General features: G+C 38.7%; 1 protein-coding gene across 3 annotated transcripts in view; it reads right to left on the bottom strand.

Annotated features, from left to right (window-relative positions):
* Window positions 1–209: 209 nt before the first annotated feature.
* The window catches only part of kcna4 (potassium voltage-gated channel, shaker-related subfamily, member 4), a 48,762-nt gene continuing 21,830 nt past the window's right edge, over window positions 210–27,141 (bottom strand). For 2 of the 3 annotated variants that reach the window (XR_014873129.1, XM_085154227.1), the window contains one exon: window positions 14,979–27,141. This exon is cut by the window's right edge. The gene's annotated coding sequence lies outside the window, so the exon portion shown is untranslated. Of the gene's footprint in view, window positions 1,941–14,978 lie in introns of those variants that run through there. The other variant, XR_014873127.1, reaches the window with a different exon arrangement.

Below are 27,141 nucleotides of genomic sequence, written 5' to 3'. Positions count from 1 at the left end.
CACACATTTGTTGTTATGCAACTTTTTAAAGTGACAGTCCCTAACCTCTGCTACTGTGCACTGGTGTTCTTGATTAAACTGCTGGTATCCCTCCTCACAATGATAAAGTAAACTGACGAAAAAAACACATCTTTTCTATAAAGAGTACCCCAAATAAACCACTGACATCTGTTTTTAAAATATTGTGGCTATAGGGTGATTTTTAAAAAAAAAAAAAAAAAGAAGAAGAAGAAAAGAATTTGACACCAAGGAAATATTTGGAACATTCAGTAAACATCTTTCGTAAGGGTCACTATATTGAGGTAATTACAGATATGAATTTTCAGAAAAAGAGCACACATGAGAACTTGGAAGATAAGATGAAGGACACAAGCTTTTGTGTGCCATTAAAGCAAATAGAGTATGTAAAGGGTGCTTCATTAAAATAAATTTATATATGTATGTGATATGATTTACTACTACTGGCATGTCAGTGGACATTTCTAATCCTTGTATTCACAGGCAACTTTGTAGATCTAAGAGCGGTAACAAATGCCAGCTCCCCTCTCACAAAGCTGCACAAATGACATCAGTAACCTCATGTCTCAATATGCCAAATAAATAGGTAAGTGGATTTTCAATGGGAGTTTTGTTAAAAAGACAAAAGAAGAAAAAGGAACAAATGAAATAAAGAAGTACAGTGAAGAATGTTGGAGCAGCATTCGCAACAATATGAAGAAAGTGAAACGGACAAACTGAACACAGAGGATTATGGTGGATGGTCATAACAGTCAAAGAAAGTGAAAAGTCTCAAATTACTCTATCTGCGAAACACATCTTAGGACACACAAGTAGAAACGTCTGGTATTTACATTTTTTTTTCCTATTCAGTGTGCATCTATGTCACAACATTTTCCAGAAGTCCACAACATACAGTAAATTCAGGGTTTCACCTTTGGTTAATGTAATTATCAAGGCTAGGTTTAAAAAAATATAGAACACACGTCCATGTTACTTTTGCATACAGGTAAATTCAAAGTGAAAACATATCAACAAAGCAGCTGGTCAGCTCTAAATTTGCATCGGAGAAAAGAAACGTAAGGTATTTCGTCTTTACGTCAATGATTCTCGAGCAGTGAGAGCCCGGCGAGTTTCGTCTGCTGTGATAGAAAGTGAGTGCGGCTGATATTTATGATGGGTGTTTATGTGCCTGACATCTTTGCTTTAGTGTAAGTGGATCTTAATGTAAGAGGATAATCTTCTGATGTATTTCAGTGTGTTGCATTGAGCCAGTCAATATATGTCTCGTATTTCTCTCCCGACCCTATACACTTTCCGAACGAGGATTTCCATGTGTTATGACACAATGTGTCGTAGATCGTTATTTAATTATTTTTTTTTGCCAGCAGATAAGCGAGCAGCTCAGGCCAGCCTTGTTTGGTTGACAATATGAAACGAGATTTCTTTTTTCTTTTTTTTTAAAAAGTCATACTGCTGGCCGCACAGAAGCAGAGCAAACTCACCATTTAGTAACCTAGACACCTACGAAGCCGACCCAACTAAAACATGTCGACGTTACGACCAAACATTATCTCTATCATATTAAAATATTCACATCTGTTCCTTACAAGACACTTTTTTCACATGTAAATAAAACATCTGGTTTTGTTGAACAAGTCTTCTTAGTTATCTTCACTTCATACATCTTTATATGTGTAGTAATTAAGGCAATCATTTTGGGCCGCGACTCACTCACACGCTAACTCCAGTCTCAGCCTTCGAGGGTTTGTTTACTGATACCATACAGCAGCTCTCTCCTCCAATTGTCCAAACGCCAAGTGTCATCCGGTTGTTGCTTTTCAGTGTCCGCTTGTGCTCAAGATGACCGGTCACAACGTTTTGCTTGTTCTCTGTGATTTCCAGAGATGCGGGGATACTCCCTCTCCCTGTAACTGGCAGCGCTGCAACAAAGAGAGAAACAGGAAATCTATAATCATGCTTGACGAAACGGCACCCTCAAGATGGAGCAATTTGCCCAAACACCAAGCTGATATTGTGCATATTTTCCTTTCCCACCCAAAAGTTGGGCAAGATGCACTCACTACAGATAAACATCAGGGTCATTAAGCAGCAGCTCCTTCTGAAGCACTTTGGCAGGGGATACGTCTGAGCTTTGTATAAGACCACATGGGGGTTTAGTTACATAAATAAACCATTTGTTATACACCCCTTAACATGCTTACGTTCATTTATCCTTCAGTAGATTAAGCACTTAAAACAGTTTACTGTTTGCCAGTATCATATTCATCCAATGACAGGGGGTTCTGATTTATTGAACTGATACAGTTTATTTACACTGAGTGAAATAACCAGTGGTTGTGTTTTGTTTTTTATTTTTTTAATGCTGCACCGTCCCATCAAACCGGGGAAGCCCTAATGTCACAGCACTAGACACACCCACTGTTGTTTGGGTGTACAACTTTTGATAACATCATCCTGCTGGAGAAGGAGACGCACAGATAAGTCCCATCCACACAAGCGCATGACTCGCCTCTGACTTTCAGTTACATAAAAGTTATCAATTCCGGCTGCTAGCAAAACAGGCAGGGCTCAAACAGAGCAAAGGTTATCTACGCTGAGAAGATGAAAAATCAACCCTTTCATCAGCAAAACTGTGGCCAATCATAACACTTGTGCACGTCTGCATGTATGTCCAAATGTCAAGTTTTAGGCTAATAGCTAAAGCATTTTAAAAGTATGCAACTCGTAAAAGCTGTAGATAGTGTTATTGCTCCTGGGTGCCTCCTGGGTGAGGTATGGGAATGTCTCGCCAGTAGGAGGCCGTGGGGAAGATCCAGGACACGCTGGAGAGATTATATCTCTTGGCTGGCCTGAGAACGCCTTGCTGTTCCCCCAGACAAGCTGGAGGAGGTGGGTAAGGAGAGAGAGATTTGGGCTTCTCTGCTTAGGCTGATGCCCCCGCGACCCGACCCCTGATGGATGGATGGATATTCTTGGTTGTCTCAACAAAAAGGTCTGCCTTCATCCAACAGATAAAACTAATTTCCTTTTATTATATTACTCTCTCTTCTCTTCTCTTCTTGTCTGTGTGTGTGTATATATATATATATATATCTATATCTATATATATATATATATATATATAGATATAGATAGATAGATAGATAGATAGATAGATAGATATACACACACACACACATATATATATACATATATATATATGTGTGTGTGTGTCTTATATTATTTTTCTTAAATGCAGAAATTTATACAGGAAAGCTTAAATAAGACCACACCTGATTTAGACATACTCATTGATAAAAATACATGTAGTGTGAGTGTTACGCAACCACTAAAATAATAATAATTTCAATAATACACATATATAAATAATATTGATAACACTTACATCTCATTAGTTTAATTTTATGCTTTTTATTGCAATGAATAATTACCTAAAATGTAGTATTTTACTAACTTTTTTTACATTATGCCACTAATGCTAGTTTTTTTTTTTGTTGTTGCCAATTACACTCAGCTCCATGTAGTTAAATGTAGTGCACTGTATTAGATATTCTGAAATAATCTTAAGCAAAAAAAAGAAAAGCATCTCTTATTGAGAAAAAACAAGTAAAATCAAAACAACATTTTTATTTTAATATCAGAATCTGGTGTAAGTTGCTTCAGCTTCTTCCGTGGACCATTTGATGTACAGCAGTAAACATTCGCGCATCACTAGTGTGGGGGGTTTCCAGTAGGGATAGGGCAGCGACAGCTCCTGTTTTTTCATCAATCAACAGTCATCTTTGGTTTCTGCTCAAGTATAACAACAGCTGCTCCAAAGTAGAGCTGATGTCAGTGTCATACCAGGTTATAAACGCAAAGCAGCAGTTTGGTTGTCAAAATTGTACGTTTAGAAAAAAAAAAACAGGAAAAAATTGTATTTAATTAGTCTAAAATCAGACAAATAACAGAGGTGTATGCCAAAAACAGGTAAACTCCAATCACGAAAGAGAAACTGATCACATGCCTGACAGAAACCTACAGCGGCGTGATGACGGACATACGCCGCATTAGAAAAAACCCCAAAAGCTCCTCTGTAGCTGTTTTTAATGTTGATTAAACTCAAATTTAAATTCCTTCCTCATGAAGTGTTTGTTATTTTGGCTACCCCCTGTAGGGTGAAACATTTCACAGAACTGTTTTGTGCCACAGCTATTTGTGCTTATTAAGATGCACACTATTAGAGACAAGCGTCCTCTTTAAACAGAGCAGCTGTTGTATAATTCTCCACCTCAATAATTTGAGGATTTCCACAAAGTCTCCCAGGAGTTGAAGGCATTCTGTATGCAATCATAGCTGCAGCAGGCACAAGGCAATTACAACAAACATACTGACTGTTTTTAATCTAATTCCCTTATTAGGACTTTGGAGCTAAACCTGTGCTTGTTTACATTCCAGGTTTTGTTTGTTGGGGGGGGCTCCTTTGGTATATTTGCGCTCCAGTACACTGCACCTGTAACGGTAGGAGGGCAAATATAGGATTCAATAATGTCAGCATGAGCACTCAATATACTGAGCGTCAGACTGTCCTGAGAGGGGAATTCAGAAGAGATCAGTGAATGTTATTAATATTATTCACTGTTTGCGATTTACAGTATTGCGTTCTGGCGCTAAAATGCCACTGTGTTACAATTTTTGAAATAAAAGCAGCTGTGTGTGTGTTTGTGCACGAGTAGAGCAACCTAAAGCTGAAGAGAACCATGACTAACTTACTACAACACCGAAACACACACTGAATATGTCAGCAGAGATGTCCACGGCACTGCCACACTAGGCAATGCGACCCATGCTGTGATCTGCCGAGGTTTATAAGCGTTATTATGATATACTGTGTGAAGACAGTTAAAAAAAACAAACATTTTATGAGCACATATCATAGCAACAAATTAAGTTTAATTTCACCCTTAATGGGTTGGTGCAATATTAGAATGAGCCATTTGTTGTGCAAGGAACTTTGGAGCGTATCATGTATGAAAAAAAGCAACTTCTCAGCAGGTGCAGAGTGGTTATTATTATTATTATTATTATTATTAGGTGTTGTTTGTGCAAACATTTGCATTAATTTGTATAATATATGCATTTATAACAAACATCAGTACTCACCTATATTATACCCAAAGTGTGACAGTATCACAAGTACAATAAAAAAAATCACAGTCATAGAAACGTCTGTGCTCAATCATTTACATTCAGATTTACTCACATTCCAGCATTAAGTATAAAAGATGCATTCAAATCATTCAAACATGAGTGTAACTTTGCTTTTAAGTTTGAAAATGCTATTGAAACTGAACTGATTGCGTCTCATCATTCCCTATAATACTGCCTTTCTTTTACTGGGTGGTTCTACAGAGTTCTCAGTAATACAATCATCAGCCCAGGAGACAGTCTGCAGTTTGTGAATTACACATAAACCACCAATGTTAAAGGGAAGATACCTGGAAAACACTAAATAACTCAGTGGTGGGAAATAATGGTTAAAAAAATACCCACACTTTATAAATGAGAACAAGAGATTCCATTTATTTATTTGCTAAACTAAAACAGATCTACGGAGAATATTGTCACGTAACTGCTCCCAGCTGTGAGATCGCCAAAAGGAGGCAGGGCCATTTTTAGTGCCACATTCAGACACTGTTGCTCAAGGCTAAGCCGAGAGCACCACCGCAAACCTGCTCACATCCGACAATCCACCTGCGTACCCAGAAGCCATCCCTATTCACGATGCAAGAGCCCAGCAGCAGCTTTTCTGTTGGGAATGGATTTAAAATCATTATGGTGTTTGTAGAGATCGCCCAGTAGAGACTGCCAGAAACAGAGCCCTCAGGTACAGCATTATGTGGGAGACAATTTTACAGCCCCGAAGCTCGAAAGGATATTAATAAAACTGTAGGGGAGGGACTGATAGAGCTAATAATCCAAATGACTCAACAGTTAGTTCACCAGTTTTTGAAGAGTCATTTTACTGTTTTTGGAACAAAAAATACGTTGTTTGTTTTAAAAAAAAAAAAATTAATCCACTCTCCTTTTGCCTTTTAAGCTTTAGCTGACCAGTTGCACCTTCTTACTACAGTATAATCAGGGACAGTAACTCACGGCTGACAATCGGTGTATTTCTTTCAGGTATTTACAGAAAGGACAAGTATAAAAATACCAAGTATCAACGATTCTGGATTGATAAAACTGACTGAAAAAAATTATGACACCTATGACCACAATATCCGACTGTATGAAAGCAGTGACGCAGTGAGATTCTCTACTGCTGTCCAACGATCCTTTACGGGCAAGACCGGTGTCCCGTGACCTTGTTATTCTTAAACCAGAGCGCTTACAATCACAGACGACTTACTGAGTGCTATTTGTTTAAAAAAAAACATGAGAGACAAAGGTGTGACTGCAGAGATCTACCAGCCAGAGAAGGACTACAGATACTAGTGTCTGGGGAAAAAAAGCTATCTTCTATTACTGTCCTTACATTTTGATAGCGACAACTAACTAATGCACAGCTGTGAATCAAGAAGCCGTGCATAAGCATTTTCATTTATTTTAGCTTGAGACTTCCTGCCAGCATGTGCAAAGCAGCAAGGTTTTTCACACGGGCAGAACAACATCATCTTTATCTTGGAGTGGAATAAATTCCTCAAGAGGGCAAATAGGTGAGGACATCAGCAGCAAGAACTATTACTGCTGAATCAAGTTGGGAAATGAGACGTAACACCTTCTCATTACTTGCTACCTAGATTGCACATCAACCGTGCAGCCTCCTGCTACAAATGCATTCATAACTCTTGTTTTCTTTTTTTTTTGTTTTTTACACAGGCAGTTAAATCTGTGCGAATAAATCTGTTCTCATGCATCATGGGTCTAGTTGGTCTTATTAATGTAGCAAAAATCAAGAGGCAGGGATTAAATACTAAAGAGTTCTCTCTTTTTTTGACATTATTGTTGAACAAAAGGTAGAAAATTCCTCTGGATCTGCCACAGGTGCAAAAATGTCAACTCAACCGTCACCTTTTAATTTCTTTTTAACTATATATGTGTGATTATGAAGATTGAGCTTGAGCTCTGGCTCCCTTGAGAATATTCTCTATGACACCAAAGTGTTTTTGTTATAACTTTCATCTAAATATTCCGGTCTAGGTGTCACAAGCAACTATTATCATCAAAGCGGCAGCAGGAGCTTCACAGGCAAGTCACTTGTTTCATTTTTTCAAAGGAAGCTGTCCAGGAAACAGAGTTGTTTATAAGGTGGAAACAGACACCACTTTGTCCTTTGCAAAGGATTTCACAGGTTATCTGATGTTACGGGTGCGTTTGTATGTTTTCACAAAGACCAACAGACCAGATGTGACCCACAAACGGTGTATGTACTGCTTTTTAGTGGGAAAAAATGGAGCGGTGATATTTCCAGACATCTCACAAAGTCCCAAGATTTAAAATTCCTAGTTACACTTGGGTTTTTTTAAACATTTAATAATCAGAATCAGAACTGTACAAAGCCACAAAGGGCAGTTTTAAAGCCACTCTGATCACATGATCCACATCAACAAACTGATGCACAGCAATTCTTGTTGGTTATCCTTTAACTATCAAAGACAAAGTAGTGACCTACAGAGCTGAGAAAAAAGGTCATGTAGAAGTCCTGAAGTAGGCTGTGAGTAGCCAAGTTTGACGCTTTTCAGCTGTGAAAATGTCAAATGCCTACTTTTGATGATCAGAAGTGACTGGCTTTGCAGTTCATAACATCAAAAATACATGTCAATTATTTGATTTCTACTTTCCACATCACCCAAAGATTCAGGCAGCTAACTAATCTCATAGATCCGCCAAGTGGCGACGTGAAATCACATTGGCGACATCTATCTTTTATACACAGTCTGTGAAGAAAGATTGTAAAAGACATTAAAGGTAATATCAGAAAACTTTAGCTGGGTTTTGACTCAAACCCTAGACATAAAAATATGACACTTTGAGAAAAAAAAGCTTAATAATGCCACAGGGACTGGCTTTAAGAGAGTGCACAGGCACATGGAGCACGGTGCCTGGCTTCCTGTTTGCTGACACTAATCCAAAGGCAGCGGGGATTTTTTCTGCCTCTTGCTGCTTCTTGCCTCACACCCCTGCAGGGCTCTTACATCCACACTGGCTTTCAGATTTGCGCGCACACACACACACATAAGCATACACAAATGAACACAGATAGACTATAAATATTCAGGCCAGGATTGACGGTACGTGCAACACAATGTACGCCGGGGACATAATACACACTGTGCTCATTTCAACCCTGTCACTGAGCTCTCTGTCAGCACTTTTCGTTAGAAAAAAAAAAACAACATAACTTGCACATCTGCTTATCTGATGCTGTTCATTTAGGCAGACTTGTCTATGAATGTGCTCTGTGAAGCCCAAACTCCAGCGGTCCCATCAACGTTTTCTGTGGTTCTCATTAGATGTGTCGGCTGCTGCGTGAAAAAGCCGAGCTTCAGGTGTTTTGTGTTTATTTGTGTCTTGGTCTGAGAGTGTGAGGTGCTGTTTGGAAAGCACATGTGTAACACAACGAGCCACATTACACCATGACAGACTGTCACGGTGAATTAAAGCTGGAACAGAAACGGAGGCAGTGGTCAGGAAATATCATTAATGCCACAACACTCTGCTTCACTCTAAACAAGAATACTTTCACTGAATGCAGCTGAACGAAATCGTCCCTGTTTTGGGTTTTTATTTCTGAATGAGCAGTCACTAATTGTCCAAAAGTACTGACCTGTGTTTGAATGACATAACCAATGTACAGAACAAAAAGCATGAAGATGGAAAAAGCAGCTGAAATCTGGGTTAGCTTCAATTACTTCCAAGCCAGCAGCCAAACAATCTATACGTTTAGATGGTTCTGTCTTCTGTGACACTGACGTATAGTGACAGACCCTCTTATCTAATCTTTTAGCCCCACGACTTACTGACAGAACGAAGGGTTTACAGTCCAAAATGTCAAAATTAGAGCCATCTTCCTTTCTTAGAAACACAATTTGACACAAATACAATTGAAATAGATTGTCTGCATAGGGCCCTATCTTTAATATGATAACAAGTTTATATGTTAATATGATAAAGTGTCTCAGTAACTGTGTAGATCAGTTCCAATCAGTGCTGTACTGTATGGGAGTGTTTAAAGGATTTATTTTTAATGTATTTTTAGGTATGCAGCATGTCTTTAGGGGATGGCAGTGTGGGCCTTTCTGCTACATTGATCCAGGCAGAAATGTCAATATTTACATACAAATACATAAAAATTTTCTACATCCATTCTTGATTTCCTTAAGGAAAAATTCTGATCACTTTTATGTTCCATGCCCAACGCTTAATCAGTCTTGCTTGCAGTTTGTGTTTCGCACTTGCGAGCACATTTTTGCATCTAAGCGTGCTAAGTAAAGACGGTGAAGATCCTGTTAAACAGGATCCCCGTCAACACGCTGCATGATGTTTGCATTTATAGCTCAAAGCTCTGATATGGCAAGGTACAACCTCACAGAGCTCACAGATGCCAAGTCTTGTTAACAGTGTAATGCTATACACGGTGGCTCCCAAGCTTTTTAATTTATTAGACATGCCCCCACTTCGCTGTCAGATAAACTCAATAATGATTGAGCTTGATGTTATGCAACACTTGTTAATTATATAAAAGTGGATGTTGCATTAATGTTCCTGGCAATCCCGAAGTCAGCTTGGTAATGTTTTTTGTTTTTGTGGTTAACTGCCACGTAAATTGAGAGAAGTTGAATGCTTCAGTCATTTGTCCATCACTCTGTTCAGTAGTTTCCAACAATATCACAACACAGCACACAGTGTGCAAGTGTGGACATAACAGTTAAATATACTGAACTTGTATTTTTTTTTCTCTAAATCCAAGCTTTCTGTGCAGCCTTTAAAGAAGCTCCAGACTATGTGGCCCCTTATGTCAAATTTCCTCTACTGTTTTAGAGCTTGAACAACTACTAAATCTTCTACGACACAAATGCGCGACTTTAACCTATTATGCGTTGCCGGGTTTTTGTTCTTTGTTTTGTTCATTACTTTTTTAATTTCATGTATAGATTTTAACTGTGCTCATGGTACATTAAGCACAATTTCATAATTTGTGTGAACAAAAGCACAGAGCCGTTTACCCAAAATGAAAACTGTCATTATCGTCTCATCCCCGTCAGTCACGTCGTACCACCTCCAAACCAGCCTCCTCTATCTAGTGCCCCCGCAGGCATTTCTCACATGTGCACTTCAACAGTGACTTAATGAAACGCCTACAATCGCTTATCAACAGCAGATGTAGATGCCTGCCAGTTGTCTTTCCAAGCATAAAAAATACCATGTTGTTTCCCTTGATGATAGAAGCTGCTGGCAATATATCCCCCAATTTACAACTAAATTACAAACTAGAACTCGTTTCAGTAAAATTGACCCACTACAATTCTGTTCTGAATGTTTGATTAGAAACCCAAAAGTGGTTTGGTGTTATATTATGACTAGGTTAGCATTAGCCATATATTAAAATTTCTCTTGATTCCAAAAAACCCCATCAAAAAACATTTTGTGATATTTTCAAGGGTCCAGTCAAATCCATAGATCCCAGAAACACAAACAGAATGCCAGGACAGGAAAGAAGATGAATCATGGAGCACATCAAAATTTCACCTTCTTGGGTACAGTGGACAATGACGGAGTCCTATTAAAATTAAACAAAACTGAAAAACTGAGTACTGAAATGACATTTGAATAAAATGTCCTTAAATTGAGCCCAATGTTGTTTTTAGGGATGTGCCAAATAGTATTGCTCATTTGGTGGTCAGTTGTATTAAGAACCACAGAGAAGTTATATTATGTTTTAATATTGTCAAGTCTTTCTAACTCTTTTTATATTTAGACCTCTAAAATAGTAAAATAACTCTTGCTCAGGAGTTGGAGGAGACCAAAAATGGAGCTAAAAGACTGTATTTGAATTATTTCTCAGGTCCCAGAAATAAGTCTAAAAGTGCAAAATGTTGCTCTGTTGTTATATATATATATATATGGATTGCATTTATATAGCGCTTTTCAAGGCACCCAAAGCGCTTTACAATGCCACTATTCATTCACTCATTCATTCGGTTTCTGGCCAACACCAGTAGGCAGTAGGGTAAAGTGTCTTGCCCAAGGACACAACAACCAGGACAGAGAGCCCAGGGATCGAACCGGTGACCTTACATGAACAGATGTCTTCTAACAAGTTTGCCATAACACTGTTGTGTTGCTGTATGCTTACCCAAAGTGACCAAAAAAATGTCCTTATGATAGATTTAAATGTTTTGAGCTTGTCTTAGACGACTTTTTCAATTAACTTTACCCATGATTTCTTTTCTACGAGGCTCAATAGTTAATTCTTTCTGGTCACAATCTGATTGGCGCTGAATGTATTTTCTTACTCTGACTAGACAGAGTCCCACAGGCTACACAGTTTGCTAAATTAAACCCTGTTAGATAAAAATTGATCAGAAACTTTGAATGGAAACTTAATTGTATTTTCTCAGAGGTTAGTCAATACACCAGTAACATGCAATTAGTTTGAAAACCTCTGCTGAACAGTGTGTTTATCTCCCCACTATCACATAGGTGAGATTTATCAAGCAAGGCCAACAGCCTGAATTCTGCTACAAGGGGAGAGGAAAATCTGTTTTACTTTAAAAAAATAAATAATCTGTAACATAAAAAAAAGAATATTTTTCTATTTATTTCCAGCCATGTGAATAGATTTCAACGAAGATGTTACATTTCCGGTTGTAAAAGCTGCCAGGAATCTCTACAGCAGTCTCTACAATCACCTTAAATTCACCACTTCTCGACTCAAGCTTGAATACAATTTTCACCCAGCAAAAATGAGTCCCATTTTTCTCTCAATTAGGTTGCTGCAATATTCATCATCATTGTTGATGCCAACTCCTCTGTTGGTCTGGCAAGGCTAGCTAGTAGACTATCATGTGCTTTCTTCCTTACACATGGAGGTGCCAGTCGCCTACCTGCATGGACTGCCAAATCAGCAACAAAGATGCAACCCCAGCCTTCTTCCTACCTACTGACACTGCCAAAGAGTAATCAAAGTACTGTATGTATCCATGTATGGTTTACTGTGGGAGTGGAAATCATGTTCGCCCACACTCGATTCATGGTAAGTGCATGCTGTAGAAATCAAAGAAGCACAGTTCTGTTTCTGTATATGCACAGTTTAATTGTGAACCTGTGGCTCAGGTTCTTTGCAATGCTAACTAATAACTGTAGTTGTACCAACCTGGCCTTAATTAATGATCATTAGTTAGCAACAAACCAAGAGTAAATTCTGAGCTTCCTTTTGATGTGATTTCATAATTTTGTCCTTGTTGCCCTCAACCCCCCAGCTTTCTGCACATGAGGACAGGAGTGGGTTTGTGAAACCTGACTACTGTACATCCCACATAGCGAAACTGGTATGGCCCAGATCTGACCCACATACCGCAAAGAATGACGGCCCTTTGGTGGCCCAGATTTGGTTTGCCAGAGGTGGCCCACACATGGGCCAGCACAAGGCCATTTGAGGACACACTGCTGGCCCAGAAGAGTTTCAGCTATGGTCCCAGATGTCAGCCTAATGTGAACCTTAATCAAGCCATGTAATAACAACATGTGCTGGAACATAATAGTGCAAAGGTAACATGAAGAAACTCAGTTGAGACAGTGAATGGACTGACTCTTATATAGCACTTCTCTACTCCCCTGGATTACTCAAAGTGCTTCCTAACTACATGGATGCACATTCACACGTGACTTGATGTGACTGAAGGAGCCAGGGATCGAACCACTAATCTTGCAATCAGTAGATGACCGGCTCTACCTCCAGAGCTACAGCCTTTACAGTGGTAAACATGGGTAAACTCTCACTAGGCTTTGGATAAAGTGTACACTCACAAAACTGTCAAACCGTCATTTGAAACATTGGCTACCATAGCAGTACAGTATTGCAACATGGTATTTGGATCTTCTAACTAAAATAGGAACATAAATAGTGCCATCATTGCCAGACCTGGCCCACATCTGGTTGACATACACCCTGCCATGACACCAGTCAGTCAGAAGTGCCAGCTTGATGCCGGATCTGGGACAGACCTGTTTTCTATGAGCCTGGGCCACATAAACCAAACCATAATCGGGCCTGATATGGCATGCCATCACATAAATAGTCCCATCTACGCCAGGCCTGGCCTACATCTGGATGTAGCCAGCAGTGCCGGCTTGACACCAGATCCAGATCCGGGCCAGACCTGTCTGCTATGTGGGATGTTGTAGTCAGGGATATTTATACAGGTATAAACTGAATAATATAGAAACTTGGTTTTGCTCTCTTTGTTCTTTTACTGAGTCTTCCCATGGCTGGACCACAATACTGTGCCCTGTCATTCTGCTGAATTGATTTGTCCGTCACGTCTCCCACATCGTCCCCCGTCTGCCCTAAGGGACGCCTTCCTCAGAAGTCTTTATTTGCTTTTGCTTTTTTAGAAGAAGAAAATTAATGAGCAATGTCAGTCTGAAGCCTGAAATTAAGTTAATGGTGAGTTGCTTTTTCTCCTACTTCATTTGCTGGGAATGTAAAACGTAAAATGAAACACAAAGTCTGACTTTTTCCTAAAATAAAAATCTTGAGAGGAAACAAGACAAAAATCAAAACCCCTTTACAAGTCTTTCCCTCAAGAAGTGGCTGTGTCCTAGAAGGACCACTTCTTACTGTTTCCTTTCCATTTGACTACTTTTCTACTTTTTTATGCATCAGACAGATTTATCCATTCCTAGCACTATTCTGGTGCAGAAAGGAGGCTATATTTCCCATTTGATCTTTACTCATCCATACTAAAGAGCCTCTTTTTTGTCCTGGATGAGATTTCAGTGCTTATAGTCTTGAGGTTAATGACCCTTTCTTTAACGGCAACGAGGTTGTCCGGTGCAGGTGGTAAGACAAAAATCAAAGACAGAGTGTGTGTAGTTGATTTTGTTTTATGAGCACTTTGTGTTCACTAGCTTGTTCTACTTCTGTGATCATGGTTTATGTTTATTGGCCATCTTTTTGCTGTTAAAATCTCATCCTTGATGTGAGTGTTGATTACATTGCAGAGTATGCTGTACAGTCCTACAGTTTGCTCCAGTCGCTCCAGTCTGAAAATGCAAACAAAGATGACCCGCTTGTGTATGTTGGTTCGTAGTTATAATCAGACACATTATAGTTATTACGAATCTGTGAAACTGCTCAGCGTTATGAGTGCAGTGATTCACACATTGGCCCCGTTCACCTGTTTGGGTTGACTAAGCTTAATTCAACAGTCCACTTGGCAATTTGTAAGGATGAATAATGAAGCAGTAATCCACAGCAGGCCACAGTTCAGGAACAGTCAATCTGTTCTAGGGTGACACAGTTTTCACATATCAGCCTTGTCTCCTGTAAGTCAAAGACCTGTGACAAATAAAAGGAAAAGCCTAAGGCGCTTGGGGATCTATTGGCTTTACGAGGATGTTTATTGCTATGTTTTAGAAAAATGGTGTTTCATCTGTCCAATTATATCTGAAGACTGAATCACTGTCAGAGTGCACTGAAGCTGGTGCCAAATGGTAGCTCGTAGGTATTAATTTGTCACCTGACTGTGTGTCTTTATTACTGCAACTTTTGACATCTAAATAGTTTTTTCATGATTGAGTGTATTGTTATGTATTTTTTATCCATGTAAAGCCTGAAACTTGAAATACCAAAAACTTATAATTATTTGAAACTAACACATTTAATTTATATCATTTTTGCTAAATACAACATTTTTGTGCAATTTTTGTTGCTTAAAAATGTATTATTGGGTTTTTTTTGGGAGGGGGGGGGGTTTGGGGGGGGATCAAACTGATGATTTAGAGTCTCATAAACTCCCCAAAAAGTTTTGTAATTGTGGTTTGGGTTAAAAATAACAACATATAGCAATAATATACAGTGTCAACTCAAAGTAGGGTACATCAACACACACACAAAAAAATGTATTGTTAGGTAATTTTTGCTGTTTCTCCTGAACTTTTAAATCATTTCTTCCCATAATATGACCTTTATACTTTGATATAAACAACTGTAATATATCTATAAGTTTAGTATGTTTGTTTGAGGTTACCCAAGTTGCCAGACTGGCAGCATGCTAACACAAAGCTAGCAAAAAGGCCAGAAAAATGTTAAAGCTCAGTGAATGCTGACCCCAGCCCAGCAGCCAGACCCTGAACTTCAACAGGTAACAAAGGAGTGATGAGCTGTCAGCACGTAGCCTCCCTTTCTACTTGCTAATGGCTCTAATGTAGAATCACCATGGTGACAGCTTTGAAGTCTCTTTAGGCTGGTTACTTTGTCTTGATAGCAGTAAAAGAAAACATGTGTGTGTGTCCTTATTAGAATACAAATATGTGTTGGTGTCTGCAACTGTTGCCTCAGATTTTTATTGTTAACTTGTAATTATGTGTCAATGCTTTAAGGTCATTTTACATAACAAGAAAGTAAGATAATGAGTAGTGTAACATATTACTTTAAGTAACAAATAGCATTACTTTTAAGAAATGTGTACATATAATACAATAATTTGACCCAACAAAGGTCCTAACATTTTTTACTTTTCACAGGTTAGTCTAGGGATTTGGAAAGAACAAGCCTCAAACTTAAGTGGCATCCTCCAAAGCTAACGTGGAAGTGACACTGTAGTTAGGGACAACCTGGGGCTGGCTCTAAAAGCAGGTGAATTCCCACATGTTAAAATATCCAGCATTGCTTTACATTATTGTGTGATACTAACCATATCAGAAGTTTGTGCTTCAGTTTTGGTTCTTGTTTTTTCAGTCTATTACTTAATACAAATTATGCGTGTCTGCATGCACTCACACTGCTTTCTAACCAAGCTAGCTGCCATTAGCGGGTAAACTAGCACACCACCATTTCATCCATATAAGGTAGCTTCTGTTTCAAAAAATCCCCCTCTTTAAGTAGAAATTATGTTAACTTACACATAATTCTCTCAGAGTTTTCCATATTTTAATCTAGGGAAAGGGGATTACAAATCGGTAATAACCCCGACTGTTGGTCTGTGTAATCCCTAATTTTTTCTCCTTTTTTCTGAATAATCATGCTGTCACCTTCACATTCATCCTTAATACAAGTGCACTATTATATTGTCCGTTTTTTTTCAACAGTGATTTATGTACTTCCTGTCAATAATGATGCACTAATAATAACAATGCCGTTCACTGCCCTGAATGCCATTTTTCCACTCATTTGGCTCATTCTTGGCAACAGTCTCTGTTTCTGAACATAACAGCAGACACTTATCACCATAATTATACATAAATGAGCCATTCAGTGTTGAAAGAAAAAAAAATATGTCTGGAAGTTCTGCTGTGCTGTGTGAATCGATTGACGGGCTAAATTTTTCTCTCCATGGTGTCAGCTGGGAACAGGTCCTGCATTGTGTGAGCTGAGGACAGTCAATTATCCTGCAGTTTCTCCATCACATTCGAGTCAAGCCGCTGTCTGTTTATAGTTGTGCTTTCTTCCTATAATCTCCTTCATGGTTTAAAAAAAAAAGGATTTTTCTGCACACATAACTACTGTATTTGCACTTGAGACACTGTGCTTCTTTCATGAAACTGAGCTCCTCACAAAACACCTCAGTCTCTTTGAGCTCTTCTTTTGTTGATCTCCCCCTGCTCTCATTTCAAAAAAGTCATTCTGATTGGACTTCACTGTTTCTTTCCACAACCTTCTGACTTATTTTTCTTTCTGTAGCCGCTGTACTTGGCGCCACTCCTTCACAGACTCTCAGACAATACCTGCATCAACGTATATCCAAAAGAACCTAAAGGCATGTGTTCATCTGCTTGTTGTATTCAGAAGCTAGTTTTATAAAGAACATTATAAAATTGTGGGATTCACCAAGAACCCCACGCTACGATTTGCGATTTTTAACGTTTTGTAACATTTATTGTGATTTATCATCTTTTAGCAACTGCAGATGAGTTAAATGTTGTCAATAATAGTTTTATCCAATAAGATAAAAGGTATCTCACGTCTGTTATTTTTTTTCTTTTAGCTGCAAAATGAAAATAACACTGTCACTAAAACCTCCCATAAATGTTGCCATAATACAGAGTCAGCCTGCTATCAGCCTCTGAATGGATGGGGTCAAATTGGCAATTACATGCAATCGGTTTCTGATAATACAGCAATTAACTGTAGTCAATCATTGAAAATCACACATCTGTTGCTGTCTGCATAGACAGAAATTCACATTTCATTTGTGTTCAGCAGCCTTCCTGTTCTATAGGAATGTAACCAGAATACAGCCAGCGGGCAGCCAGTTGAGTCGAATTCCCTTGAGTTGTGCAAATTGACAGACTCATTCAGACTGAGGGCAACATGTTGGCATGTCTCCATTTATAAATTGCACAGCAGTTATTTGCAAACCTTTGACAATCTCTCTGAGAGTGACTGCAGTCAGTTCAAGTCGGACTGCAACTGTTTGCAGAAAGCTTGCCTCCTATTAGGCAAAATGAGTCCTCTGACTTTTAGTATTTAGTATGCTTTTAGTCCCTGGATACAACGCCACTGTGAAAAAAATTGAGATACTATGCCATATGTCGTTTTTTCCCCATTCCTAATACCTATAAACATTTTGGCCTTGCATATATTTCAATCAAATATTTTATAAGGATTTAGATTATGCACAACTACTTTTTATTGTTACTTCATTAATATCCCGCTCACAGTTGCCAGCCATGTCACATGTTGCTGTTGCTCATTCTAATTTAAAGTACACTTCCTTTAGTACTGTAGTACTCAGTACTCCACTGAGTAGCTTTTATTGTGAAGTCATCAGTGGAAACAGAGGTTAGTTCAGGCTGTTCATAAAAAATGCATCTACAAAACTACTTTAGGGACATCAGATTTGAAATTACTGGCTGGCTTGTTTGTGAACAGATATACCAGCTGCTCTTCTGATGTGTTTTGTACAAATTATCTATACCACAAATGCGGACTGCCCATAGAATTACGTGAGATTAAGCATGTACTGCTCGTGATCACTACATCGAGCAGGAATGATGTCTTAAAGTACGTCACTCCTGTATATAAGTATATCTCATGTCTCGTTGCCTTTACTAAGAGCTGCTTCTTCACCTGTGAAACTCAGAATCAAGACTGTACGTCAAACAGCAGACTTCTTGTTTGTTGTTGCAGTCTTGCCTCCACACAAAGGCAAGGTCAAGCCAATCCAGCAGCAGCGGCCTGAAGGGATCAGCCTTGAAAGGGCTAGATCACTGAGCATTCTTGTTTCCCTTTGGTGCAATGGGGACTAACACATCCTTTTATCGCAGTTTTCTGGGGTTGTAGACCACCAATTTCAAAACGATTTGCACCTTCCCTCCTCGTACACAGCCCAACTTTATGGCATACTGTAATCTGCATGTTTCACAGTGATGTTAGTCTGTTTTTAACAATTATAGTGGACAGGCACAAAGACAAGTTTCTAGTATCACCATTCCAAACTATGTGGCGCACACTGTAGATGTCTCTATCCTCACATGAAAGCATTTACCCTTTAAGCATATTTTCAAATATGTGGTTGTGTCAGAATGGTGTGGGATTTTATTTAAAAGGCGACAGTATCATGTATGCATTCACAGGAGCTCGCTCTTTTATTTGGTTCATGCTTCTGTTTCTCTGCGTGCATAATGCACCATTCCCTGGATTTACATCCTGAAAAGTGGAAACATTAATGTGATAATTTTCTTCTGCAAAGGAAGCAGAAAGGGAAGAATCGCCTGGCGCTTGCTCAAAGCAGCTGATTCAAACATCTGGACTTCAGTAACAGGAGAAAAAAAGGTGAAACAGGCAAGAATAAAAGATGGGCTCGGCTGATGAGGACAGCTGAAAAAAGTATTTTTCACTGCACTAGAATATTGCTTGATTAGACAGCTGAGGATGGTTGCAGTGGTATAAAGGTAAGTGTGATGACTGGATTGATTATGGTCCAGCTCGTCAGACTGTAATTAAACTAAATCCTGGACTCTAAAGTGAATCCTTTAGTGTAGTAATTCTGTTACAGCAGAATCTTTACCCTTTAGAAAGGAAGGGGAGCGCTACACTCACTGGTGTTTCCAACTGCCGTCACTATTTTGGCAACAAAAACATACACAAATCATATTATTCTTATAAAACGCAACTATGTGTATTTTTAAAAAAAGCAATCTTCCTTTTCTTTTGTTATTTTTCTACATTGATTTCCTTTAGAGGCCCTTAAAGCCAGCCTGCTTGGGCTCTTTGTCAGCCATTGTTTCCTATATAAGAATGAACACATGTTCACAAGTCACCAGTCACTATTGTTGTATCTTCTGATGTCGTCGAGCTCTCAAAAGCAGCAATTTTAGCACATCGGTCCTGAATGGGCACTATCTGGCCACTGTGCCATGACTATAATGGGGTTTTGCAATTTTAACATTGGCAGAATAACAGCTTTTTCTCCAGAGTGGCAGTGCTCTCTCTGGTGCTGCTGCACCAGTTATAGCACTGGGCACTCAACTGATCCTTTACCTTTTATTAGACCGAAGTTACAGTGCAACTTACTTCAACTTAGACCCTGACATTTGATGCTGAAAGGGGGAGATGAAAGTGAATCTTGTAAATCTTAATATATAAATAAGCTATAAATGAAGCCTGTATGTTATTATTATAGCTGTAGCTTGGCTAGTTATTGTTTGAGGACACAAGTGTAAAGATCTGAGTGATTAAAAAAAAAAAAAAAAGTTGACACCCTATCCACATTAATGTATGTTTTCAATGACCATTGTTGGTGGTTGAACCACTTGGGTTTTAATTTGATGACATGCAATGGGGGAAATAGTGGTTCCACTCAGCTTTGCTGACTATCATCTACATGCAGTAGCTGTTTACTATCACCAGGGGGCAGTGCAACAGCCAATTGGTCTGTCACTCTTGCTGTTATTGGTACTTCAGCCAGTTGCAGAGACAGGAAAGTTATAATGCAAAGATTAATAAAAGCAGTGAAAACTCTCTGCTGTAGCCAACATCTATGTAATTATGTGCATTAAACACAGAAGTACATGGCATATACATGCTATAATAAATGAATACTGACACTAATTGAAGGCTATACAGGAACAAAAAATTGAAATATCAAAGTCTAAAACTATGCAGTAAACAGTTACAATAGAATATCTTTTCGGCTTTAGTAAATTGGTTGTGAACATCTGAAGATATACAGTTAAACAGCACCAAGAGGAACTTTTGCTTTTTAACCATTTGACCAGCAAACCACAACTGTACTGTAGCACTGAAGGCAGTGCAGCTGTGGTTTTACGTTTCACCTTCCTTAGGCATTTTGCACATTTGTCTGCTTTTTTTCATTATTTATTTTATTTATTTATTATTTTAGATTTACTTAAATGCTGCTTGAGGGTTTACAGACATATCCTACCTGTTTCAAATCACCACATGATTTTATTCCCCCTTGATTATTCCATTTTATAAGCCAACATTGTTTGTTTATGAGTAATAGCGTGGATTTCCTAGGGCACATGTCAGGTCGTTAGCAAACATGTCTACTATTACAGTACTATAGCCTAACATCTTTTATTATAAGCTGTACATAGATACGGTTGCTAGTGAATTGTAATCTCGTTCAGATAAATTTTGGACAGCAAAAACCTGTCCTGGAGTGCCTCCCATGTAGTTCACATTTGTGTTAGCAGTTTGAAAAACTTGCGAAAGTTACCTACAGATCTTAGGATTAAATTTTGGGGACTGTGGAGACATTTTTTTCAATAATCTGCTAGTGGGCTGAATATCCCAGCAAGTGCTTAAAATCACCTGAAAAGGATTTTTCTTGCTGCACACTTCAATAACACAGAGAACATTACAGGTTTAAATCAGACAGGTTCCATATGTGTTTATGATGCTCCTAATTAGCGTCCCCTAATCAACCTTATTATGGAGGTGAATTTTTTCCCATTGGGAACAACTTTTTTTCCCCAGTAATTATGACTTATTACTCCAAAAATGCATTATGTCTCATTTGCCTCAGTTTATTACCTTTATCTCTAGGCACAAAGCTATTTAAGAGCTTATATTTTCACTTAGGTAAACACGGGCCTATTTATTAATGCTAAACAAGCAAAGAGTTTTCACAAGCATCTCTATTTAAAAGTCTTTTTTTACGGGGGGTTTTTAAGCTAACAATATCAGTGTGTCTGGATTTACAAAGCAAGAACCTTTAGCCTTCCAGCACATCAATTTAAATACCCACTAAAAAATCATAATTGAAGCACAAAGAGAAATCTGCATATAATTTTTGGTTTTCTCCAGCACACTCTTCCTCTTTATGTGACATCTACAGCCGAGTAGCTGCACAAGCAGCGGAGACCCAACAGACAGGACAGGCACTGCATTTAAATAGACATGGTGTAGCATTCACAGTATAATGCATAATTCAGCCTCACACTGTGGATTAAACCCTGCTCCCCAGCTGTTGCAGAGAGCCACTTAAAAACAGCATGTAGCACGACAGCCAGGACCCTGAACTGTTACTGATATCATGAGGCTCCTCTTTGCTGTTTAGCACTTGAATTTCACTCCAGAATATGCAGCAGATTGAGTCAAATAAGAAAGACATGCACATATTATATATTTTTAGAGTCGTTTTCTCAGCCAGTGAACTGTTTGGAAAACTCTTTTCTCCAAAACACACATTTTCCAAACCGTGGGTGAGACTTGGAAAAAAAGAGAAGAAGAAGAAAGTGCAAATGTTCACACACGTCTTTTTCTCTTTTTTAACACTTGCGCTTAACCAAACCCCAAACACATGGCATGCACGCGCGCACACACACACACACACACACACACACACACACACACACACACACACACACACACACACACACACACACACACGAGGACAATGTTTTCCACAGAAAAATAGCTACTATCAGAGATTCCAGCCCCTGTTGCTATGACAATGATTACATTTATCCAAAACACAAGTTTCTTGCTTATGACTTATGGTGCCCTCCACCCCATCCTCCGAGAGAGTGTTTTCAACAAATGTATGGCAATGCAGCGCTGGAACAACATTACATGGAGCCAATTGATCAAGTCTGACGGGAAGAGCCCGGTGTGCTCGCGGAGAGCGTTTCATAATAAATAAATAAATAAACCAAAGGAGAAACAAAAAAGCACAAATGTCTGCCAACACTGAATAATTTCTGGCAGTCTCATCTGGAGATATCATACCTGCCACTTACGTCTGAAGCTTTCCGCGACCCGCATCTATTACAGTCCAGCTTATAAATGGGATATCTGTCTTGTGCTTAGTGAGGTGTAATGTGACTATAACTGCACACATCAATGATCCAGATCTCCACAAATATTGAATTATTTTGGCAAAAAGGACGGGAGAGCCTGTCTACACAGACGTTTTAGAGGAAGTCTGCTTACACACACAAACTCCAGGAAAAAACAATTAACTGACTTGATGTAATTTGACATAATCTAGCTACATTCTGCACTCGCTAAGGAAATATGTGTATGTGTACATTCCTGGCAGATTGCTTTGTAATGAAACCGGTGTAATGGTTGCAATAATGTGGGATTATTTAGATTACGGATAAAATCATTGCCACCATGCAAATATCCCACAGCAATATCAACTTTTACTTGAAGTCTACAACTAATTTGATTCATTAAAATAAAAGGCACAGCTTGTGTGTTCAGACTTTTACTGCCATGTCTACAGTGTAATGTTTTTCTTTAAAAATGTCTCATTTCTTACACAAGAATAGTGTTAGGATCAACAACAACTGTGCTGGTGGAAAATTTGGCACAAATGTTTTGCACAATTGAGCTTTCCTTGACTAACACGTAGCTTTTTTGGTTAGTTTACCTGCCTTTTTGCAGAGAATGAAAGAAAAAGCAAAGGGAACCAAAATCAACCGCTCTGTGGTGGAAAACGTTACACTGGGAGATTGTAAAGCTCTACAACGAGCAGCTGGTTCCGTCACAATAAATCCACCATTGATGCAGTTCTTCACTTAAAAATTCAGGCATAGACTTTATTTTTCCCATTTAAAAGATAACAAGCTTAATTTTCCCCACTGTTGCATTAACTCGAATGAGGCTCTTTGGCCATTTGCGTATTCTGCTTGTGCGTGTGCACAATTTTCCAATGCTGCAGCTACCACTAAAATTAACAAGCTCTACCGAGGTGGGGTTTTTTTTTTTTCTTTTTTTTGTGAGACAAATACCATCCCTGGCACAGCAGGAAATGCTGTACCTATTTTTAACAGCAAAACATGCAGTTTTTCAACTGGGACGCATGGGAGGGCTCCAATTAGCTCACAGGAAACCCACCGAGGCAAACACTGAGATAACTAATAATATGTCTTCCCCCCATGCCGACACACTGTACCAGAAGAGGGGAAAAAGGAAACATGTCTAGAAAGATCTGGGTTCGGGAGGAAGAATTTGACTATAAAATATTTATGTAATGAAAATCAAATCTAGCTTTATGCACAACACCAGAGTAAAGTACAATGAGTTATAAGTACGCTGTGTGTCTGACACTTTACAATTTAAGTATTTGAACGCCAATACAGCCTGTTAGTTAGTTTCACACTTTCATGGTGCTTGTGAAACGATTGATTTGAACAGTATCTGATGAATAAACACAGTCTCTCCCTCACTATTTAACTCATTCACTGCTACTGTCTTTGCCACTCCTCTTGACTTTCATTCCCATCCATGTGTTCATTCACTCTTCTTTCATTCACAAACTCATATCCTGCCTGACCCACATATTCCTCCATTCTTACACACTGATTGATTCTTTTGATAACTCATTCATACTTTATCTCTCTTTTCTTTCACACACACACACACACACACAGTAATCCATCAATTTTTTATCTACTTACTGCTCGTTCAATCAATCACCCATTCACTGGGTGTTTCTTGACTAATTCATTCATTCATCCATTATTCACCTTCCTCCTTTCATGCGCCGACTCTGCTCATTTACTAATTCTTTATTCATGCGTTCACATATTTAGTCATTCTTTCACTAATGGATTTTCTGCTGGATTTGCACTCTTATGTAAGTATATACAGTGGGTCACTCAAATAAGTAATTTGTTCATGGATAATTTTTCGACATTTATTAGTTTGGGGATCAGCTGATCCGTTCTTGATGAATTGATGTCACTACATTTCTTGTAAAACCACGGAGCTTTCAATCCAGTTTTTTTTTCACTCACTGTCGTTGAAATGAGCATTTTTTTCATTTTCAATTTTTCCTTTCGTTTAAATTTAAGCTTTGCATTTATTGGAATGTGGCACAAAAGCTACTTATCAACTAACGTGTAAAATACTTATCCTGTTACATTAAAATGAGGTGAATTTTAGTGCAAATGGAAAATACGGCCGTGTAACAGATATGATTTTTCATAAAACTGGTCTGAAAGGAAAAGCAGTATCATTTGCACAGATTTACTTAATTAGGCAGTTAAAGGCTATAAAACTCAGCATAACATCTACAGGACAGCGCTGAGATAAAAAACATAGACCTGCGGAGATATTTGAATAATACTAAAATGACAGGATGAATATAACATCTTCTTAACTTAGTCTGTGTGGTTACCTGCTGCCTGTTCTCATACTTGGCAGTCTACCTTCACTCACTCTGAATAATTTGGAGACATTTTCAGTATTTTCTGTGCACCAGATAGCATGCACAGAGGCCCACACAAATAGATTCTGTGGCTGCAGGGGGAAAGAAGGAAAAATCAACAAATCAACTGTTTGTTAACAGTAAAAATTAAATGGAATTTTCCATCAGTTCAATGGTAGCCTTTTAAATCTGCCAACTGCTGAGTCTCGCATCTAACGAAGAGGCAGAAAACCATGACTGCATAAAACCAGGAGTTGGCTGGAGGGAAAAAGGATTTACTGTTAGTGGCCTGAGAAGTAAAACAAAAAATCCTAAAAGAGGACGCTGTGGTTTCTCTGCATAATCCAACAGACGTCAGTTAAAGCCTTCCAAAATAGCTGCGTGGACGCAGCCCAAGGAAAATGAAACGGCAAAGTCCCTTGAACATAAAGACGGTTTTCACCCTCAGTGGTTTGAGCGAAGCCAGAACTGGAAACAGTTGTCCCCTGGGAGAAATTTTATTATTATTATTATTATTTCCATGTCATGCTAATAACAACATGTCATAGCCCTGGCAAAATCAGCTTCCATTTAATAAAGAAAATATGGCTCTAGCAGCTTTGGCATCTTGACATATCATTAACTGATATCAGATCCATGAGAGAAAACCCAAATAAATGTAATGAGAACCACTGAAAAAAAAAATGTTTCAGCCGCCGCACAGCTGCTTTATACGCTTCCTGTTCCTTTCAAATCAAAAAGGGCCAAAAAGGCCACAACTATTTCCCTAAAACTCGATGGGAATTCTCGATAAAGCATCATTCCCTGGCCCACGCTAAATCCGATCTTGAGGTTATTCATTTACACGAATCAGCAGAGAATAGTTTTTTTTTTAAAAAGGGAAAAAAAATCAGAGTTCGCACCTCAAAACAAGTCATCAAGAACACACTAATTAAAGCCGAATTGGATAGGATCAGCAGAGAGCGACACGGTGCAGGAAGGCATGATAACAAATTATCTGAATGAGAGGTAAGGGAGCATAAATAAATTAAAACCGACCTGCTGCAGTAAATGAAATCAAAAGGAAAACAGAAACTGTGGAAGCCGGTGGGAGGGTGTGTGTTGTATGTAAGAATGTGTGTGATCAAAGAGGCGAACGGGAAGCAAGGGAGGGAGGCTGCGATGTGCCACGGAGGGAAGCAGTCAAGCAGTTTGGTTAATCACGCAGCTCTCAAGACTACATGCAACAGATATCTGCACAAGATAGAATGAGTGTGTGTGTTTGTGCCAACATGGCAGCCAAAGGGAAGCAGAACCGAAAGCACCAGTCAATTAAACTGCTGGCCAACCAGTCATCATCTTAAACATAAAGTTTCACAATAAACTATATTCTAAATAGGATGGCCTGTAAATAGTTTTAATAAACACTTAACAAACCATTTAGACTGTAAAGCACAAGAAAACAGTGAAACAATAAAATATGGCGATGCCGTTGCATTTCTCGCGTTGCCAACTAGCATCGCAAAAGCCCTGAAATACTCATTGCAGTTTAAAAGCCAGTGAATTCTCACACTAGAGGGTTTTTTTTCTCACTTTAATTATCAGATCATTTGTTTTCCAATTCTCTAAAGCTTTCAGCTGATGTGGTCGACGATGGGGAAAATGTTGGGAATTAAAACATCAAACAAGGTGACAACAGATCAGTAAAATGTTACCTGACAAAGAATTCCTTTTCTTATTCTACACTGTTTCCTTTTGCAACACAACATCGGTTCTTGTGAAGGGTCAATGACTGATGGTGATGATTGTGCCGTCATTCCTGTGACGTAAATAAGAAGCTAGTAGTTTAGCTTAGCATGAACCCGAAACTATTTCTAGTTTGTTTTATTTCACACTACAACTAAAATGTAAAAACAACAGTCACTGAGTTATTTGATGTTATGTGTGAGACTATTTCCTAGCCCAGACCAATTCGCTGTGGACTGGTAGGTTTTTTATCATGTAGGTATGAAAGTGCTCTGAATCTCAATGTAACGAGAAAAAAAGAAATGTACGTTTAATTCCCCCAAATCTCAATCTTCATTCCCTTCACTCGAGTTAGGAGAAAGGGATTTTAAGATCTTGGTTTACAGCAGAAAAAGTCTAAGAGTTTGCTTCAATGTCTAGGGTCTTGCAAAGAAAAGCGTCTGGACTTCTTTAAGTTGCTTGAAGACGTTTCACCTCTCATCCGAGAAGCTTCTTCAGTTCTGAACTGAGAACTGAAGAAGCTCTTTTGTCTTTTGAAAACAAAAAAACCTCTTGATTCTTT

Source organism: Neolamprologus multifasciatus, chromosome 1, assembly GCF_963576455.1.
Source record: "Neolamprologus multifasciatus chromosome 1, fNeoMul1.2, whole genome shotgun sequence".
Lineage (NCBI taxonomy): Eukaryota > Metazoa > Chordata > Actinopteri > Cichliformes > Cichlidae > Neolamprologus > Neolamprologus multifasciatus.
Note: the sequence above shows the minus strand (reverse complement) of the source record. Positions and strands in the feature narration are given on the sequence as shown.